Raw genomic sequence first — 21980 nt, forward strand, 5'->3', positions numbered from 1 at the left:
AGGGTACCTGGGGGTGGTGGCATTTGTATCAATTTGAAAGAATAAATAAGTTTCTTGTGGTAGAAAGTAGGAAGGAGATGAAAATTATTTTTAGATCGTAGTTTTTAAATAGACACTAACACTTGAATGCAACAGGGGAGTAAACTCATAAGGAAATCAGGACTGCACATTAAATCGATCATGTTTCAGTGCACAAACTAGCCACAAATCACATATACACCTTGATAAAGGTTTGATTGGCAAGATTTCCAGACATGTCTATGGCTCTTACAAAAATATAGATTTCCAGGCTCGATCAAACCTACTGAGTCCAAATTCCTGAAAGAAATCTGGGGATTCAAAAAACTGAAATAACGTTCCTGATATCTGTAAGTCAAGGAATTGGACCCAACTTTCTTCAAATTTCAGTAAAATTCATCAGGTCCATGTCACTTATCACTGAATCCTTGTGAGAGTCTACAATCGTTAAGATGTTTGAAATTCTCTAATAAGGAGATAATGCTCACTTAGGTCACAGGTAACACTTTCTGTTTGGGTTAGTGCTGTGTTTCTGCTTGGTTCTTCTTTTAGTATGAAAACATCTCCTCTCTTTTCCAAAGCATTAACTTGGAAAAAATATGTACAATTGTACCAAAATGTGCCTGCCTCTGCTCATTCTGGTTTGAAAAAAAAATCATGTCAATGCATCGGATTTTAAAGAGGCATATTTTATGTGTTAACTAAAGTGAATACCAATATTCAAGTAAATATAATTGACATATATTTTGCATTAACTCACGTAAAATAGTCTGATGAATCTTTAGATTCATGAAATCATTTAAACCGAGAGACAGATTGTTTATTTTATTGCTGAACAGCTAATGGTCTGTAAAACAGCAAACATAATTTGGGTTTTATTTAATTTGTCTACCAAATTTGTCGAATTGTGGGGTTTCTCAAACAAAGCTGATTTCAAGTTAGATACAACAAGACATACACTTGCATCTAGATAACAAGTCCACAGAGCTGCTCCTACTTTTTCTTCCTGCCTCAGGCTTGGTGCAATTCTGAAATCAGATATTTTCCAGTTTATTTCTCCCAAAGAGCTTAAGAAAAAAAAGGTGATGACACACACAAAAGTGAGCAAGCTCTTTAAACAGAGGAAGGACCTTACAGACTTATGCAAGCTACAGAATAAGATTTTCCTTTTTGGGGGGTGAAGGGGCGGGAGGACAGTACTTTTGCCAGCCACCCTTTGAGATAATACTGCCCATCAGCTGGCTTTCTTAGAATGGAAATCCTAGGCAATAAGCTCGCCTCAGGTTTTCCTCAATCATCAGGTTTAAATGAAATATTTAATTGTGGATTATACGAAAAATGTTTACAAAAACCAAAGAAACCCCTAAATACAAATGAGTGACTAGATTAATGGATGAAAATGGCAGCTGGATATATAGAAAGGTAGATAGATATAAGTTCAGATCTAAATAAAACTGTTCTGCTCTTTAATTCTACATCTAAACCCAAAAAGTAAGTAATAATATCCATTACTTAACTTTCAACAGTTATACTCAAATTTTTTTAAACTTTAAGATATATTACTCTTTCCCCAAATATCTATTCATGTTTATTCTGTTCATTTCTCTTTTTAACTGCTCTGTTCACTACTTAACCCAGAGCTTATTAATCTACAGGAAAATTGAGAATCAAGTGATCTTGATTAATGACACGTCTTCCTAGATTTATATTATTTACTCTCTTTCAAAATGAAAACACATCAAGCTAATACATTCTTTCCATGTCTTTTTTAACCTTTGGAAAGCAAGCAGCATGCTGCCAGGCATATAAGTGTTTAAAATACATTGGCTGAATTAAACTAACTATTGCCCACACTACAAATAAATTGCAGACTTAAGAGAAGCAATGTGTGAAAACACATTTTGTAATGACCCAGTTCATCTGGATAGATGAAAGTCTGGGGCATAGCGTTTCAGTGGCTTGATCCATCTGCCACAACTCATTTGCGGGAAGATGCTTCTGTTTCTTGTCAGCCAGCAATAGGAAGCACAGCAGGATTTAGTAGCTGCTGAAGTACCAAAGGAAAGGGCACAGCACACACTATTCACATCAAGTTAGGATGAGACCCCAGCTGCCTTATCCTCTCCATCTGGTAAATAAACACTCAGAGCTGTTTTGCCTCAGATAATACCTCACTTACTGAGTCAGGAAAAAAATATACTCACTTAATAAGAAGTTCAATAAACCCATTTATAAAATATATAACTATGTAAAACATTTATAAAATATATAAAACCTATTTGTAAAAATATGTATGATTTCTATTTTAACTCACAGAGTTTATACATAAATTGAGAAAATCAATTATTTGGCTTGCTTGACGTTCTCCTCAACCACCTCTGGTTACTTATTTGATAGTCAGGCAGAGTGGATTTAAATAATGTTATCAAGCACTATTTCAATTTTCAACTTCACATCCTTTACAGTGACATACCTAAAGTGAAAGACCAAAGGCTGTTCCCACAGCTGAAGTACAAATGGTTTTATTTCTTTCTTATTAAAGAGAAAGTGAAATACTTGAGACACTCATAATTTGCCAAATGATTCAGCACTAAGGGACTGTCAAATGGAAAATATTTATATATAAACAATGGCCATATAATTTGGAGGAATGAGACCATGTTAACGATTTTTTAAACCTTCGGCGCTGTCCTTTGTTCAGGATGTCACAACTTCTAACTTAAAGGAAAAAGAGCAACATAATTTGATATGCAGTAGTATTACATATCTGAATGCATATGTAAAACTATTCTAAAAATTTTTTAAAAACCATAATTTTCAAAAAAATAGAATTCTAGCAGCCAATAGCTATATGGGAAGAAGTGGTGGGGAAGATTCATCCCCTAGTCAGTGCATCTGGGAGGAGAGAGAGACTACTTAAACACACTGGTGTGCACTAGAGATCTTACAGGAGACAGTGAGTTTGTTTTTCTTCCATGCTCAAGTTTTTGAATAACAAGACTCTACACTTTGCTTTTGAGGAGACAAGTGAGAAAAAAACAGGGAAAGAGATAAAGTGAGGTTATTTTTTGTTTATTTGTTCTTGTCTTGATTTTTATATTTATTTGTAAAGTTTGAATTAGTGTTTAGATGGAGTAAGGCATTAAAAAGTGTCCTTTCTCTATTAGCTTTGTGAGGCACATGCTAACATAAAGACAAATGTATGTTTAGTTAAGAATAAATAGAAATGAATGCATGATAGTGCTCCCATGATCAGGCAACTTCAGCCACCTAGATGAAGACAATGGACCTGATTATTTTCTTTTTCTATAATCCCCCATGTTCAAATGGCCAGCCGACCTGGGAGAAAAACTAATATGCAATGTATACAGTAAAGAGTCTTCAAATGAATGTGGTGATTCTCTTTAGGAATTGTCCAGTCTTCTCTGGGTAAATCAGGACAAATTAACAGATAACTGCTGGAGGAGAGTTACATGGGACACATTTCCTACCTGGAGGAGGCACATGTGAATCCCTTAATTTATTCATCCCTTCATTCATTTCCTCATGCATTCATTAACTGAGTGCTTACTATTAGGCATTGAAATTAGAGCAACAAACAAAACAGAAAAGGCCATTGCTCTCATACAGTTAATGTTTTAGTGGGGAAAACACACACACATACACACACATGCGCGCACTTAGGTGGGCTGTGGGCTTAGGATAGATAGGATGATCACAGAAGGCACATTAGAAGATGTGACATTTGAATTGACACCCAAATGAGGTTAGGCACCTGAAAAAGAGAATCAGAAGGAAGAGCAGCTGCAAAAGTTCTCATTTGGGAACAGACCTAACAAGTCAGTGGGGCAGGAGGAAGGCCAGGGCGGCAGGAGGAGGGCCAGGGTGGCGAGAGCTGAGGGCGTAAAGGAGAGAGAGGTATGTTAAGGACTTTGGATTTTATTCTTTAGTAATAGTAACTCTTTCCCTCTAATAACTATAAAAGGGTGGCTAACGTGTTTCGAGCGAGACAATAAGATAATATTTAAACTAATCCATGTATTGTTTTTCGTTAATTTAAAATAATTTATTTAAATTAAATTTAATTAAACAACACTGAAGTATAAAACTGAAAGGAACAACCATTCTCACTAACACAGCACCTCTCTTTAGAAGGAATGACTATTATAATTTTGGAATAGCCTTCCAATTCAAAATATGTTGATTTCAAAAAAAAAATGAGAACATACCGCACACATCATTTTCTACCTAGATTTTTTTTTTTTTTAATTCATAATACCTCCTGGAAACTTTCATTATCAAGGTCATATATAATTTCATTTTTTTAAGTGACTGCTCAATATAACACTGTACTGATTTAATAAGGCTCTTACGTAAGGAAACGTTGTTTCCAATTTTTACTGTTGCAAACAATGTTATTATCTAAATCTTGGTGTATATATAAATTCACAAATTTATTCCAAAGCAGAATTGCAGAGAGGCTGAAGGACTGGTGAAAATGCCCATCAAGAAGGATGGCAGAAAGAACGAGGGTGGCCTTACACTAAATGTGAAGTCATTCTCACAGCCGTGTAAACATTTTTGCACTCAATCTCTCCTTGTCCTAGTCTTCCCTACATTCATGATTGTTTCATGTAAGTAGGCTACATTTTTGTTTGGTGGGGAAAAAAAAGGAAAGCTTAGAGTCTAAATCTGGAATAATATGGATTAAAAAAAAAGACATGAAACACAGAAAGAGGAGACTGGAGGAAGAGTAACTATTAAAATTCAAGCTACCTGGATTTCACTGACATTTTGAAAACTGTTTCAGCCATCCACAAGGTGAGTATCAAAATTCAAGGCAATCTTATCTAGATCTCAAGGAAGACAAGGTGGCCCCAGCTGACATCTGGGTTACATATTTAATGCCCAAACATCCAAGAAGGGAGGAATCCATGAAGCTAATTCTTTTGATTTCACGTAAACAAAATAACCAATTGATGGACTGATTGCTTCACTTGTTTTGGGTTTCTATATACACAGCCACATGCCAGTGATCAAAGCATCATCTTCAAATTCAAAGCAACGTACAGACCAAGCTATATTGTTCATAGCAACCTATGTTATGAGGAGCAATGCATCCACCAAAGTCACTCTCCCTTTCCATTTTCCCAAGGGACCGAAAGCATCAATTATAGGTAAATAATTATCACTTACTCAGAATACAAATTACCTCGTTCATCATTTTGGCTTCTTTACTTTTCTGCCTCCTGTCAGCAGCATGTCATTTTATTATTCATTGTTATTTCCACAATAGAGTGGGCTGAGGAAAAAATAAAAAGAAACCCATATTAATATTTCCAGTGGCCCTCCTAAGTGTTTAAAGGCAAAATTTAAATTAGCTGTTTTTTATTCATTCATATTTTTATTCAGTTTCTTGAAAGTTAATACTATTTCAATTATCAAAAATGAACCAGCTGTTATGAATTTTCCTAAAGAAATAGTTTAGAAATGCATTTGATAGCATTTACTTGTTTTTGCTTATAAAAATCATTATACATCTATTGTGGAATATACAATATATATTGTATATATAAAGATATATATATCTTTCATATGTATATGAAAGAAACTTGGCTGGCCCTCTCTGCTTACTTATGATTTCTCCATTTCTATACTATCTTGGGAAATGGGTCTTAATAAATTACATGAATATTAACTTAAAACCTAGATATTCAAAAAGACTTATAAAATCGACTCCAGTAGTTATTCTATAATAATTATTACAGATCTAGAATTACATAGCAATCATCCTGTTTGAATCAGAAAAAAAAAGGCTGATCTTCCTTTTATTATTTTCTAATTTAGGACTATAAAATTAATTGAGGACCTATTGCCATTTTGGATGCTGATTTTAAACTTTTCGGTATATCAATTAGTTTTGTAAAAACTCATTCTGGCTAGTTGTGTCTCATACTTCTTTACAGCCTCCTATTGTGTTTATACTTCAGTTTTTGCGGATATTCAGGATATGCTGAGCCCCCTTCTGATCTCAGTCTATATGTTCTCTCTTAGCAGTCTTCATCTGTCTCATAGCTTTCATTATCATCTATCCAAAACATATATCTAATCTAGATGCCTCTCCTGAACTGCAAACCCACATAGCCAAATATCTACTAGAAATAACCACCTAAAGTCCCCCATGCACACTTAAAAGTCATCTAGTTCACACTGCCTTAAAGTTTCTTCACCTGAAACTGACTTTTTCTTCTTTGTTTTTCATCTTAGTAAATGGCAGTACCATCTACCCATTCAATTGATCAAGCAAAATATCTCCTCCCTTCTCTCTCATTTCCCATGTCCAATCACTAAGTCTTTTTTAATATGCCTCCTAAATGTTTATTGGTTCAATTTACTTTTTTCCATCCTTACTGTTTCTAGCCTAACTTAGATCACTATTTCTCTCACCTGGGTGACATAGTCTAAATGAGTAGTGTCCCTGGAGTTGTAGAGCAGATGACATTTGGAGACCTTGTAGCCTCATCTCTCATCATCCTCCTCTCAAACTCTACTCTGTAGCATATTAAACATCTTTTAACTCCATAAGTGTTTCATACTTTCTTACCTTGGAACCTCCAGACAAGCTGTACTCTTTGCCTAGTATAGATATATATATAGAGAGAGAGATAGCATGTATAGATGTATATATGTGATATAAGCAGAATATACATGCTATATATAAACCTTATATACATATTATATATAACATGTGCTGTATATAGATATGTATGCTGCCCACACAGAGACAATTTGCTCTGAGATACTCTTTATCATCACCCCTAGGATCACCACCAAATCTGGATCGGGTGTTCCTCCAATCGAATCCCAAAACATTTATTACTTTCCAATCAGAGTACTTATTATTTTTATTATAATTATTCATTAGTGTGATTATGTCCCTCAGTGGCATCAAGGGTGTGTGTTTTTTTTTATTACTGTGTATTCAACATCCAGCACAACTCACAGAGTACACAATGAATATATGCTAATATTTTAGACAAAAATATAATAAGGGAAGGATTATGACCTATTTAAACCAAGCATTATGGTGAAGCAGAAGTTGTTTATAGGCAGGGTCGATGTCATTATTATTATTTCAGTTGTAAGCTAATTGTAGTGCTTTTCTTTATCTCCAAAAGCTGGGAATTATTAACACTGCCTCTATAAGCAGAATGTTCAAGGAAAGGCTAGGATCCATGGCGTGCCATTTCCTAATTTCGCCATTTTTGGAGATGACAGATCTGCTCCAGCTGAACACTGCCAAACAACTCCCAAGGATATAACTAAAAACACTCAAATTGCCAGAAAATTGTTTTCCAAAAGAATGATTATTAGGACAACAAAATCATGTAAATAAGAAATGGAAAAAGCATGGCAGGTCATCTAATCTCTCCTGTGAGAATACTCTTAAAAGTTGGCCTCAGCACTCAACAGGGTAAATTTTAAGCACAACTGGTGATGTAAATCCCACCTTTACCCTCGGGAGGCTATTGTGCAAACCCAAAGTTCTCATTGCTTCTACTCAATAAAATATTTTCAAATCTGCCTTTTTCCTCAGCTTGTGCATTTTACTCTAGTTCTTTTATGTCTCTATCTTTTTAGGTTTTATAAATAAAAATAAATGGTGATATAATCATGGAGCAGTAGTTTTCATTCAACTATGAGTTGAGTTATGAGCAGCGAATTTACCCTTTTTATTTAAAGGTATTCATAATAGTGATAATTTTTATCTATTCTAGGCTTAATAAGCTTTTACGTCATTCTATTGATGTTTAAAATTGGAAGGGTTAAATAAGTCAGAATTTGTCACTTCAATAGGTTAAATCTTAGTAAATTTCAAGAGACCTTTTAGGTTCATTTGCAAAAATTTTTAATGGTGTATTGCTAAATTAAATGAGTTGTCTGCTAAGACTGGGAAAGTTTTGGATTATATAAAATGTTATGAAATTTATTCATTTTTATTGTTTATTATTTTAATCTTATTTTTTCTTGAAAATCTTGCCTTTATCATCTCAATATGTTACTCTTTTATGTACTTAAAAATATCTCTGGTTCAATGGTTAAGGCAATATTGGCCTTTTATGTGCAACGTTTATGAAACATTAGTCTTCTATGCACCGATTATCTGAATTTTGGCCATATTTTATACTATCTTACCATTACCACTTTCACTGAATGTTTTCTTGAGATGACTTGGTTATTTTAATTATTTTAATTATTACATATTTTTAATTAATATTTATGTCATGGATTTAATCACTTGTTTTTCCCCCCTAAAATACGTAATGTGCACAATTTAAATCATTATTGCAAAACCCCTAAAATATCCTGTAGCCCACATTTTGGAAAAACTGTTCTACCATATTCCATTATAAATCTATAGATAATGTCCTTCTTTCATAAAAGACTAACTTTCCACACTACTTTCTGATAGTCTTCTACTAGTTAAAGTCAGTATTATGTATATATCTTAAATGTTATGCCATTCTCTTATTACTATAAAATCAATTTAATTTGAACAAATGTTGATAAATTATAATCATGATTTGCAAAAATTAGAAAATTAGTTTTATTTATTTGATATGTTTCTAGTAGAGGTGCTATTGAGCCTACTTTAATAAGCAGGTAAGATGTAAAATTAATGATACCGAAATAGTAACTGATATTATTTAAAATATTCTGTTCTATTGACACCAATTATTGCCTGAATATTATGCACTTATACTTTTTTTACATAAGATTTACAAAAATTGACAAGTCAAAAATAAATTCTAAATCAGATATTCACTCATATGAAATTTTATATTTAGTTCTGATTGCTTTGTTTATTGGGTACCCACGAAAACACTTCTACTTCAAAATTATTGAGAAAAAATATCTTTAAAAACCAATAAATAAAGATTTACAAACTTTGACAACTGTGAAAATCTGCTGCGGTTATCCTCTCACTGGATTCATTGTCATCTATTATTCTTGTTTACTATCTTTTAGCCGGTTTCCAATCCATGTGAATCCGTTCTCATCCAAAGCAATTATAATTAATTTGCAAGTAAAAGTTCATGGTCCACTGTTTCAAATGCTTCGCTGGAACCTCAAATACATGATGCCGACTCCATCCTCTTCATCCAGTTGGTTTTGTAACTCTATCAAACAAACCTATTATCATGGTCTGGCATGATTTATTTTTTCATTATGAACCATGCTGCTTAATGTTTGAGATTTCATTGTCTTCTAACTGCTTACAGATTGTCCTTCAATATTATCTTCCTCACTTTGCTCCATATTAATGTGTTGCTTGGTTGAGTGTAAACATTTTATTTATTTTGGGCATATTTACAAGAAAGGTGACCTGAGGAAAAGTAACTTGTAGAATCACTCTAATTGCTTTTTTCAAATTACAGAGTATTTAAATGGGGTACTTCGCGATCATTGGTATTTCCTTAATATGATTATTTTTAAAAAAATCTATATTAAATCTTTCTCATGAGAATTAATAAGGAGTTCTACATTATTAATTTGTGGGTACTGGCATTTTCAAATAAATATAGGCTAATACAGAAGAGAGTGTTGGCTTAGAGGGTTCATACAATAAAGCAATGGGTTCTATCATGACTCAAATAGAAACAAGGCAATTATAGAGCAGAGTGGAGTATTGGAGAGGTTTAGATATGTCTATATAAGTCATGATAAAATTAATTCATAACATTTATTTATAATATATAATTAAATACAGATATTTGAGTTTTTAGATTTATTTGAATGGCAGTAATATTAAAATGGTTGTAAATGTAAAAATCTCACCACCTTTAAGATTTCCTAGTGTACCAACAGCCCATTTATGGCAGCTATTGGTAATATCTGATATAAGTAGTAACTTTAATGATGTTAATTACTGATCATACTGGCTCCAATTTCTGTGGTAGTTATACGTTTGATTAAACATAGATAATTCTAAAGTATAGAAAAATTTGTTCCTTTTGTGTTCCTCCTAGAAATTTGTTGACATTTGCTGATCGTATAGCTATTTTTTTTTATTAAACAACAACAAAAAAAGGAAATTCACAATACATAAATTGTTTTCAACCTTTAAAACTATTAAAGTATGAGAAATTAGGGATCTTCATATTATATTTCCTTTTTGTTCAGAGTAATTAAAAAAGTGTGTGAAAAGCTAATTTAAAAAACATTTACAAATTGAGTATCCTTGTTTTAAAATGTTTTTGCAAACTTCTTGCTTCTCAGTTACCGAAACTATTATTTTTAAAGTGAAAGAAAACATGTATATACTTTGTCTTATCCTGATCCAACTCAGTAAGAAAGTATTTCCATTTATAATTGAAGAAAACACTTATTTTTAAAATCTGAATAATAGCTGATAAAAGTCCAGGCTAGGACTTGGCCATTAGAAGGCTCAGCAATAAAATTTTGAGTAGACATGTGTAACATGATTCCATTAATTGCTCATGGTGGGCAGGTGGTGAGTATTTGAGGATAAAGAAAAAAACAAATTCATTTGATTTTTTTTTTCAATCAAATAGCTAATTTCTGGAGAATTTAACAAAATTATAAATGAGAAACAGTAAATTTAAATACACATGATTTAAAGGTTAACTGAAGAGCAATTTTGGAATAGTGTGGAAGAAACTGAAAATAATGTTTTAATAGAAAAAATAGTTGCAACATTTTCTAATTGAAGGCTTGCATTCCCTTCAAGTTTGCTTTCTGAAACTGTGCTTGTTTTTTCCTTCAAGGTTTAAATACAGAACACATACAAAATGGTCACTACAAACCTCAAAATTTTAATACTTATTTTTAACATATAAGAATAAGAACTTTAAGGCCTGCCTTTATTTTTCTAATTAAACACATTTAATGATTAAATGTTTCCCACTGAAAGTATTAAGTTTTTATGTTGTAGTCACATAAATGAGCATGTTGTGTTAGTACTATGACACTATAATAAAAAATATTTACAATGATGACCAACTGGGCAACACAGTAGATCCTAAAGCAAGCGAAATGTCCCTTCAATGTCTGGTTCACATCAAGGAACATTTCATGTACCTAGAAGCACTCAATCACTGTTTGTTCAGTGAATTCGTTAAACTCAGATAGTTTAATTTTTTAAATATCTTTTCCACTTAGAAGAAAATTTATATTTGCATTTTTAATAATAGAAGCTTTAGATTTACAAAAACAAAAACCTATCACTGAGTTAAAATATGTCTGATTTAAATTCACTAGAAAATATTTTAACAGTTTCCATAAGAAAACTGAAAAAGCTAAACTGAAAATAAAGTCCTTTTGTACTTTTACTTCAAAGTATTTTTTTATTATTTTAATTTAAATGTATGTTTATCTTATCATTTGTTTAGGGAACTATACACTATCTATTGGTTCAATGATGATAACAGCATTATCTACAGTTCTCTACCAAGTCCTTGGTATCGAGAACAATAAATGCTTGGTATACAGAAAACCCTTGGTAAGTATTTGCTGAATGAATTTATGCATGGACCTTATATCAGCCAGGATTCAAGCTGAGAAGAACCTGTAAGATTTATGGCAAGCAATTGGCTTCTGTAATTGTGGGAACTGGCTAGGCATGCCCCATATCCACAGGGCAGGCCATCAGGAAGGGCAGGCTAGAATGCTTGATCAGGGGCTGGTACTGCTGTCCACAAGTAGAAATTCTTTTTCATCAGGGAAACTTATCAGGGAAGCTCAGCTCTTCGGGCATTTCAATTGATTGAATTAGGCCTACTCAAATTACATAGTACAATTCCTCTTACCTAAGAGCGACTAACTGATTATGTACCTTAATCACATCTGGAAAATACTTCCTAGAAACATCTAGATTAGCACTTGATTGAATAATTGAGAACTGTGGCCTAGCCAAGTTGACACAGCAAAAAAATCTTGAACAAATAGAATAAACCATTTTCTGGCAATGGCTAATCAATTGCTGAGAGTTTAAACAGAAGTAGATGGTCTACCTTGTAGGTATCATTTATTTGGCATTTATCACATACTCTGAAGTCTATCTGATTTTAAGCTTTTCATATCTATTATTATTTTTAATAATTTTAAGAATTCTGTATTTTGTCTTCATTTTACAGAAGAAAAACTTGAGGTTAAAGAAAAATTAAATAAATTTTAAAAAAATTAAATTACTTAACCAGCTAGTGAGGGTTAAAAACTAAAATATATTATTACCAAAGCCTTAACTTTTAAAAACAATAATCCAAGTCTGGCAGTATTGAACAGAAATTGGCATATAGAGAAAGGGAAAAAAGAAACATTCAAGTGTGTTATTTTAGTAAAGACTTTCAATATACTTCTTCCTACTTCCCCCTCTCCATTGATGTGTTCACTCACCTATGTCATTCCTCAACATTCCTGAGAAAGTGCTGAAAGAGAATATAGAATGGGTGAGACAATCATATTTATTATCATTTGTGTCTTATTACAACAGAATATTTGAAAGCCGCTAACGTGCTTTTTTAGCCAACAACAGTAGGAAAAACAAACTTTCTTCATGTGCAACTGTCAAAGCTTATGCTAAAACTATTATTGATTTTAATCTAACTTTATTCAATGTCTGGGTCTGGTTTTTAGAATTTTTCACAACTAAAAAGTAAAAACAATATTTCATCTCTTAATATATGATAAATGACTTTTACATGACAGTTTTTTAATTCTATTTTCTCTTATTCTGCCTTATTACTTAGATTTCTTATGTATATACTACGACCCTAACTACAGTTATATAGAAATCTATCCTAAATATTGTCTGGTCTTCCAGATCACATAGAAATAACAATGAGACAGATAAAAATAAATTTACCTATATACAGTCAAGTAAAATATTATTTATTAGAAATTTTAATAAGTATTACACAGTCTAACTTTACAAAAGTCGGGACTTCGATAGTGAATTTGACTTGCGAATTTCATAATGAATCTCGACCTGTTCATTACTCTTTTGCATACCTAAAAGGTACAGTGGTTCAATAACATCTTAAGAAATATAGTTAGTAATCTATTTTAGCTTTTACATAACAAAAATTAACTCTTTTATTTGATGTTGAACATAATTTTCTTCAATTTAATGTTAGCACTACAATGCTGTCTGCAAGTCCGGTGACAGTCCAAAAGATAGAAAGGGGATAGAACTTGCAGAAAATTCCAAATACAATCCAAAAAGAAGAAAGTCTTCCCAAAAGAAAGAAAAATGAAAACAGATGCAGTGTCATCCTCCATTATGTTAGCTCGTGCATGGTTCTTGCTAAAGAACAGACATTCAATCTGCTTTGAATTATTTGTCACTTGGCTTCTTTATATTTCCATGCCCTATTTTGCATTTTGTTCACTACTCATTGTGTTACACAATCTACATTCTGCAAAAATAATATTAATATATATTCTTACCAAGAATTGAAATACGTGTAGCCGAGTTTAGAACCTTTGCAAATCGTATTTTTCGACTTTGCAACCAAACTTGATCATTTTGAGGTTCAAGTTCACTTGCTCTTGGCCTAACTAACTGAATGTAGAAGTCCAATTAATAGGACTTTAAACGCCTTATAAAATATTCAAAAAGCTTCTTGAACATCAAATAGCTCTTAAGACAGAACATTTTGATGAGTTTAGTATAAATGAATCAGAAGCATATGGATTAAATTTACCTTAAAATACTCCTGGGTTTAAGAATTAAGAGAAAATGTGCTTGGCAAAACACATTTTGGGTTTTGCCTAACCCAGAACATTGGAAAAGTAGTTCAAGATGTTTGACGAACCCAAAACATGACTGGGTTCACCCATCCCTAATACCCTGTGGTAATAGCAGAGGACAGGCAGAGGCAGATTTTAGGTGCATAAATTTAGTTCAGGTTTTTATCATAGTCATTCCCAACCGATTGGGATAATTTAAAAATGCCTTGCCTCATCTAAATCAAATTTGTGCTGTTTTTTTTTCTTTTTTATAATCTTTGTTTAAGGGCCGTAGAATGTGTGCTTTGTGTGAATAGTGTAGTTCTACATACTTGCAGCAGCTTTTATGTACCCATTTAATAAAGCAGAGAAATTATAAAGTTTATATTTACCTAGGCATATCAAGAGATGAATAGAAAATTCAATATTAATCTCAATGACTATTCACTTGAATTGAATGAGATGTTTTTCAATCATTTATACTTCTAAAATTAACAAAAATTATGCTAAATATGAGTCAGGGTTTCAAAACAAAGCAATATGTAAGATCATTAATATTTTAAAATGTTTTTCTTTTTTCAACATGAATTTATTTCTACACAAGAAATGGGTAGCATATATGAGCAACTCATTAAATTATCTAAGTATAACTTTCTACTAAATCATTCTTGATTTATGAAACTTCTAATAATACCTAAATTATTTTTCATTTGAATTTATCACTAATTCTATATGTCAGTAAACAATTGTAAAGAAAAAAATAAATTATTTATATACCATCTTCCTCCTTCTCTTCCAACAAACAAATAATCAGGAGAAGACACAGATCATTGACTCACATTAATGTAAATAATGCAATTCTTAAAATTGGTGGCTCAAAGAATTTAAAATTATAGCATAAAATATTCATATTATAAAATATGGCCGATTATTTAGAAATGCTAATAACTTCAATAGAGATAGTGTTAAAGATAATATCTAAAATGAAATCTAAATGTGAGTTTCTATAACAAATAATGTACAAATGTAAGATGTATCCTTGACCTTTATATTAGTAAATATAAATATTTTATCATGTCAAGCTTGAGGATTAGAAAGTACTTTCCACAAGAAGAAAATTTATGATATTATAGAGTAATGATAGGCTGTTTTTTGCAATGTGGTAATAAATTACTAGGGGGATATAATGTCCTATTTTAACACATATCTATACAAAGAAGCTAGAATTTATTTTAAATGCCTCTGTTTATTTCCTTACTTACTCAAATAGTAGATTTTAGAATAAGTAATGTTTGTTTTTTTAAAAAAGAACTAAGAGGTAATTGATTAATAAAATGAAAATGTTTATATAAAAATGTGTACATGGGAAACACATCTATTTATAATGACAAATAAAACTATAATATTGTAAAATAATTTAGCCTTCCATCAACCTTAATTTTCTGAAACAGAGTAATACCAAAGATCTTAATGGAATGTATAAATTTCCTGCACTAAAGACATATACTTGAATTCTAGCCCCTCATATATAGCCTTTGGGATTCTTATTTACAGTTATTTACCATTTACCATTTATTTACCATTGCTTAACTTGATTATACTACAAGTATTTACAGAGCACCTACTATGGACAAGACACTGTTGGGTACAAAAAAAACATAAAGATTATTTATTCAGAATTGCTTTTCCTCAAAAATGCATCATATGTTGAGTAAATTAAGACATGTATAAAAAGATATTATTAAATGTAGAAAGTGATATATAATCAGAATGGACTACATTCTATAGAATCTCAAAAGAGTAATTAAATAGGGCCCATGGAGCAAACATAATGCCAACAAGAAAAGTAATAGCTGATAGTGTTACATTAAGAGACAACAAAGAAAAATGTGAAAGGAGACCAAAATTATATTCCCTAATAGTTAAACAATTGATTTCAAAAATAATCATTTAAATTATTTTACTTTATTTTGTTAAAAAAGGTAAAGAAGTGTATAACACATTTTTAATCGACTTGAATTTAGTGCAAAATTTGCATCATTCACAAAAAACTACACAAATGTTATGCATAAGAGGTCATAGTGTGTGTATAAGTGAAATGCTACAAATAAATAAAAATGTATAATGTATACCAGAACCACCCTAGGGCAAGAACTTTGCCTTAGCAGAAGATAAATTCAGACTTGTCTATGAGAAAGATTGACAATTAGTTTTAAAAACCTACATTATACTGACATATGATCATTAAAATATATATACTTAGCTTGCTTCCAGCTAAGTTGATAAGAGTTATAAATAGAAAATATATCCATATAGTTGTGTGTTCCAAGAACTATACATAACCAAATTACCAGGAAAGTTTGCTAACAAGAGCAATTTTCTGATATCAGAACTTCTGGGAGTTAAGAAGTTAAGAACCATCCACCCCAATTGTTAACAAGATTTTCAAATTATTCTTAAGCACATTAACTTTTGAAAACCACTATTCTAAATTCTATCAGAAATCTTTTTGACAATATGACAGAGTTTTGTCAGGTGGACCATGTGCAAATATTGAAGAGTGTCACTGTCTTATGATGTAAAATGATACTCTATTGCAAATAACAGTGATCTGTAAAGTTTGCGGGACATATATTTTGTGATATGGGTATTTCATATTAAAGCCATTTATGAGTTGATATTGACATTTATTATAAATAGGTGGTTTAATTTTATTTGTAAACCAGATATTATGTTTCTATCTTGTTACTTCAGTGTGTCAGCTGCACACAAGTCCTAATATGGCTACACACCTGGCACCTGACATCCACATTTATTGAGAAACCAGGGAAAAAGTGAAAGAGCTCAGACAGGAAAGTGTATTCCCCAAACTACTGATACATGAGATCGGTGTTATCAAAAGTGACCACCACGACTATTTCACGACCACCAATTTGTACTTCTTAATCTCCTCACCTTTTTCATTCAGCTCCTCCAACTCCCCTCCCATTTTGCAACCATCTGCTTGTTTTCTACGTCTATAAGTCTGTCTCTGTTTTGTTTGTGCATTTATTTTGTTGTATAGAGTCCACATATAAGTGAAATCATATGGTATTTGTCTTTCTCTGACTTAATTCACTTAGTATGATACCCTCTAGGTCCATCCACATTATCACGAATGGTAAGATTTCATTCTATTTTTTATGACAAAGTAATATTCTATTGTATATATGTACCATATCTTTATCTAATCGTCTATTGATGGGGGCTTAGGTTGCTTCCATATCTTGGCTATTGTAAATAATACTGCAATGAACATAAGGGTTCGTATATCTTTTCGAATTAGTGTTTTAGATTTCTTCAGACAAATACTCAGAAGTGAAATTGCTGGGTCATAAGGTAGTTTATTTTTAATTTATTGAAGAACTTCTATACTGTTTTTCACAGTAGGTGTACCAATTTGCAATCCCAGCAACAGTGCATGAGGGTTCCCTTTTCTCCACATCCTTGCCAATACTGTTGTTTGTTGATTTATTGAAGATGGCCATTCTGACAGCTGTGAGATATATGTCATTGTGGTTTAATTTGCATTTCTCTAATAATTAGTGACATTGAGTATCTTTTCATATGTCTATTGGCCATCTGTACACCCTGTTTAAAGAAATGTCTATTCAGGTCCTCTGCCCATTTTTTAATTAAATTGTTAGGGGTTTTTTTTGGTGTTATGTGAGTTCTTTGTAATTTTGGGATATTAACCCTTATCTGATGTATCATTGGCAGATATATTCTCCCATTCAGTAGGTTGTCTTTCTGCTTTGTTGGTGGTTTCCTTTGTTGGGCAAAAACTTTTTAGTTTGATATAAGTATCAAAACATCATGATCGTAACATAAAAACAGACACATAGATCAATGTAACAGAATAGAGAGCCCAGAAATAAACCCACTCCTATTAAGGTCAGTTAATCTATGACAAAGGAGGCAAGTATATAAAACAGGGTAAAGACAGTCTATTCAATAAATGGTAATGGGAAAACTGGACAGATAACATGAAAAAATAATAAAACCAGACCACATTCTTACACCATATACAAGAATAAACTCAAAATGGAATAAAAACTTAAATGTAAGACCTGAAACCATAAAACTCCTAGAAGAAAACATAGGCAGTAAACTGTCTGGTATTACTCTTAGTAACATTCTTTCTAATACATTGCCTCAGGCAAGGGAAACAAAAGTAAAATAAACAAATGAGTCATCATTCTTTGTCAATTGTAAGCCATCAAGAAAATGGTTGTTTTAAGCTGTTTTCTGGTTGTTGAGAAAAATCACCTAGGAAATGACTGTACCTACCTCATAACAAATGTCTGGCTTTTGAAAGGCAGACATGAAAAAGATGGCTTTCTATTAAAAAAAAATAAGAATGCCCTCAGTTATCCAAGAGTTTGTTTTCACTATCTTTGGCCTATTTTGACTTTTTATATAGAGAGTGAGAATATATGAAATTTTAATGTAAATATGACAATTAGTGCTGTTTATAATGAATGAAAAACATGTAACTTTATATTTATGATTTATTGTATTCATAATAGTCTTATTTAGTTTTCGTGTAACATGAGCATTCTTTTAACCTGTCTCAGACTCTGGCAGAACATTTAATAGTGGTAGAAATCATCATCATAGTATTGATGATTGTTATTATTATTATAATTTGCTCCAACCAGTTATTAGGACTATGTTTTAATATAAAAATTAGAATAATAATAAAATAGTAAATAATTATTAAATCATTGAGCACTTAATAAGTGCCAAGTACTATTCTATGCACTTTACATACATTATTTTGTGATCTCATTTAATCTGGGGCGCAATATTCCCATTTTCAGGTGAGGAAATGAAGGTAGAGAGATAATATATATAGGTACGGTATGACATGCTGGGTATAAAACAATAACAATTAGAGAATATTTGTGTTCATGCGTATCTCAAAGTAGAGTCAAAGAGCTGGATATTAAACAAATAAACACATAGCTTCTTTGAAGTGATAGAAATGGGGACACTGAGACTGCCTAACTGGGAAAGTGTGGTTTCTACTGTGGAATTAAGGAAACCCTGCCTGAAAAAAACAGCATTCAAATTGAAATGTGAATGTTTTATTTTGTTAACTACTTAGCAAGGTAGAAAAATGTGGGACAGAGTTGTTTCAAATAGATGAATGAGGAGGATGCAGAGGCCCTGGGCAAAGAGAAGATTGCCTCTGCCAGAGTCTAAAAGGCAGTCAAGATTTGGCTTAATCTCTCCTGTTAGATTGTGGGTTCCTTCAGAAGAAGGACTATGTCTTCTTCTGATATATATTTGGGGTGGAGGAATGGAGAGAGAAAAAATATGTTTTGAGGAAGGAAAAGAGAATTGCTAGACATAAAGTAGACCAATTTCACATTTTCAGGTAAGCCCAACACTTATTCTGACTACAGAGGAAAGACTGTCCTGTATTCTTCTCTCAAAACTAATATATTTATGACCAATTATCTCAGTAGGTAATTATCAGTACATTTTAATATAATATAATGGAATAAAATAGAAGAGAGAATATAAAGTAGAATCCATAGTAAGGACATTGATTTCTTTAAGTTTTTGTCCTAGTATGTTTTACACATAACACACAGTCATATGTTCAGGTATGGATATACTAGATTGCAGTGCAAAATACTTTTATTACATGGATCATGAACAAAAATTGGAATGCTACTGAACTTAGGTATAAATTACTCTCTCAGTACAGGGAGTGATGGTATAACTTCATTAAACAAAAAAGTCTATGTGAAGGAAGAACATAACAAAAAGGGCATGGCAGACGGTTCTTCAGGATGCGTTTTTGCTCCCCTGCACCATGATAGCCATTTAGAATTCCTACAATCAGGTTTACCCATAAGCCCTTACCAATGGCATCTCGGCTTGGTTTTCCAGGACTTTTTTGCTGGGTCTGCTTAATGCAAAGATGTTCTTCCAGAATTGTTCTAGAATGCCCACTCTATTCCTGAGATAATCATTTTGGTGCCTGAAGAAAAATAAAGAGTAAGCTATTTGGAATTTTCCTAGGTAATAAAAGAAACCTAAGTTTAATTTGTAATAAAGTATGTGAACTAGAACATGCTGGCAAACGTATCTTTGTTTCTACACCATAAAAGTAGAAACGGCACAAATCTATATGATTCTTAATAATTCTATGGCGATTACATTTTATTCAGGAATGGAAATCTAATATAAAACAAGTAAAATAATAGTATTAATAAATTCTAAATAGTTTATGGGTCTCAAATCAGAGTTTTACAAAGCTCAATGTGACATTTATTTACTTCAGATTTTAGTGAGTAGTTTTGATTTATTACATCAGACACAATTGAAAACACGCTTACATAAAGTACTGTAGAATAATTCCAAATAAAGGTGAGGTAACCCCTCATAGCTTAACTATAAAGATCCTTATTGAATCAAATACTCTTGAAATCATTTTAGTTTCTAACATGCATAAAACACATTCAGTATTAGCATATCAGGTCACAATTTTCTCATTTGGGATGAGGGTTTTTTAATTTCATCATCTAGAAAGGAGCTTCTGGACCTACAATTTTACTATTTTAGCCATAGATACAAACTACATGGATGGTTTTTAAAACTAATATGCCCATTAGGAGGATTTGCCCCAGCTGGCAAATGAGGTAACTGAGGTTTAGAGATGCTAAGTGCTTTGCCCTCAGTTACTGAATGTAGAAAAGAGACTACAGACAATGTTCTGTGTACAATTTTCCAGATGCAAACTCATGGATTTAAATAGAAAATCCAATGGAATTCCAAAGACTTGCCCTACAAACTTTTAAAAGATAACAATCTCTAAACAAATAAATAACATTTGGGAATATAAAAGCATGCCGAAGTCTCTACGTGCTCTAAGCAAAAATATCCTTTTGTCTCTTTCCTGTTTCTTATTATACTATCGTGTACTGCATGAACATTTTAACAATATTTAACTAAAGGTAATTAGGGAATATGCAAGTAAGACTACAAGAAGATTTGGAGCAATCTCACTTCAAACAAAATAAAACATGTTAGGCCTGAAGGGAACCTAAATGACCCTTTAACTACCATATATAAAAGAAACAACATTCACATATAATAACACAAAGAGCTTTTAATAAAATATAACTTGTAGTGTTAGGCTGGTTTCAATGGCACAATAGACCCTTTAGTATTTTTGTCTTTGTTGCCATTGAAACTTGTTTCTCATGCTGCATTTCAATCACCATTAATAAATGAAACTGTGAGTTTCAAAGGACAAAATTGCTGGTGCCAGAACTTTACTAAAAGTCCTAACATACACATATTTGAGGAGATATCATAGAAAATTGGAGTGTTTTATTTTTCCGGAAGCAGATTAAAAATGGTAGTTTATCTAATACATTTAAAAGCAAACTAGAAATAGTTTAAAATTTAGAGGCAGCATTTTTGAGGGAAAAACGTCACTTTGAATAGAGATAATGTATCAAAGGTAGAAATATGTTTGAAGGACAGAGAGAGAGACCATCTAATTTTTAAACGTTATAAAAGTGAGCTTTTTGGTATGGCAGCTATAATTTCAGCAATATAAATTATTTTAAGGCATGCAAGAAGAGATTAACTGGTCATAAAATCTGAGAGGATCAAGAAATTTCCTTTCTTTTTAATTGAACGAATTTCCTATCATATCTTGAACTTCTAGATGATATTTCAGAACTAATCTTGAGACTTTGTGGTTTCAATTATGTTCTCTATATAACTTCAGGTATGTCAATAGTCTTCCCTGTTGATTTGTAAAGTAGAAATAGTGTTATTGATATATATTATGTATAAAGTATCTGTTAAATGCATACTTTTAAATACTGACTATGGAAGAGCAATATGTCATTGTGGTAAAAAAAAATCAATGTTAGTTAAAGTCTTTTATCTTAATCTATTAATTTTTTTCAGATATTTAAAAATGCATTTCTCAGAGTTACTTTTTATTTTCTAAATAAATAGATGTAAAGAATTTCATTCTGTGTTAAAAAATGTTTTAAAAAATGTTTACAAAAGGCTCTTTAGAAGCAGATCTTCAAATTTAATTAATATTGTCCTTGATTAAATTTTATTCTTTTTCTTTTCATAAAAGCACACTATTAATTTTTAAAGTGCTATAATAAAGAGCCTTTTGGTACAAT

The 21980-nt window shown here is 31.8% G+C and overlaps 1 long non-coding RNA gene across 1 annotated transcript; it reads right to left on the bottom strand.

Moving 5' to 3' along the window:
- Nucleotides 1-5116: 5116 nt before the first annotated feature.
- Nucleotides 5117-19754, bottom strand: LOC107518959. The gene is made up of 3 exons (XR_001598989.1): nucleotides 19687-19754; nucleotides 12436-12467; nucleotides 5117-5320 (listed from the first exon to the last, which is right to left on the bottom strand). It is a non-coding gene; the product is annotated as an uncharacterized LOC107518959 (long non-coding RNA).
- Nucleotides 19755-21980: the final 2226 nt, after the last annotated feature.

Source organism: Rousettus aegyptiacus, unplaced genomic scaffold, assembly GCF_014176215.1.
Source record: "Rousettus aegyptiacus isolate mRouAeg1 unplaced genomic scaffold, mRouAeg1.p scaffold_m13_p_8, whole genome shotgun sequence".
Lineage (NCBI taxonomy): Eukaryota > Metazoa > Chordata > Mammalia > Chiroptera > Pteropodidae > Rousettus > Rousettus aegyptiacus.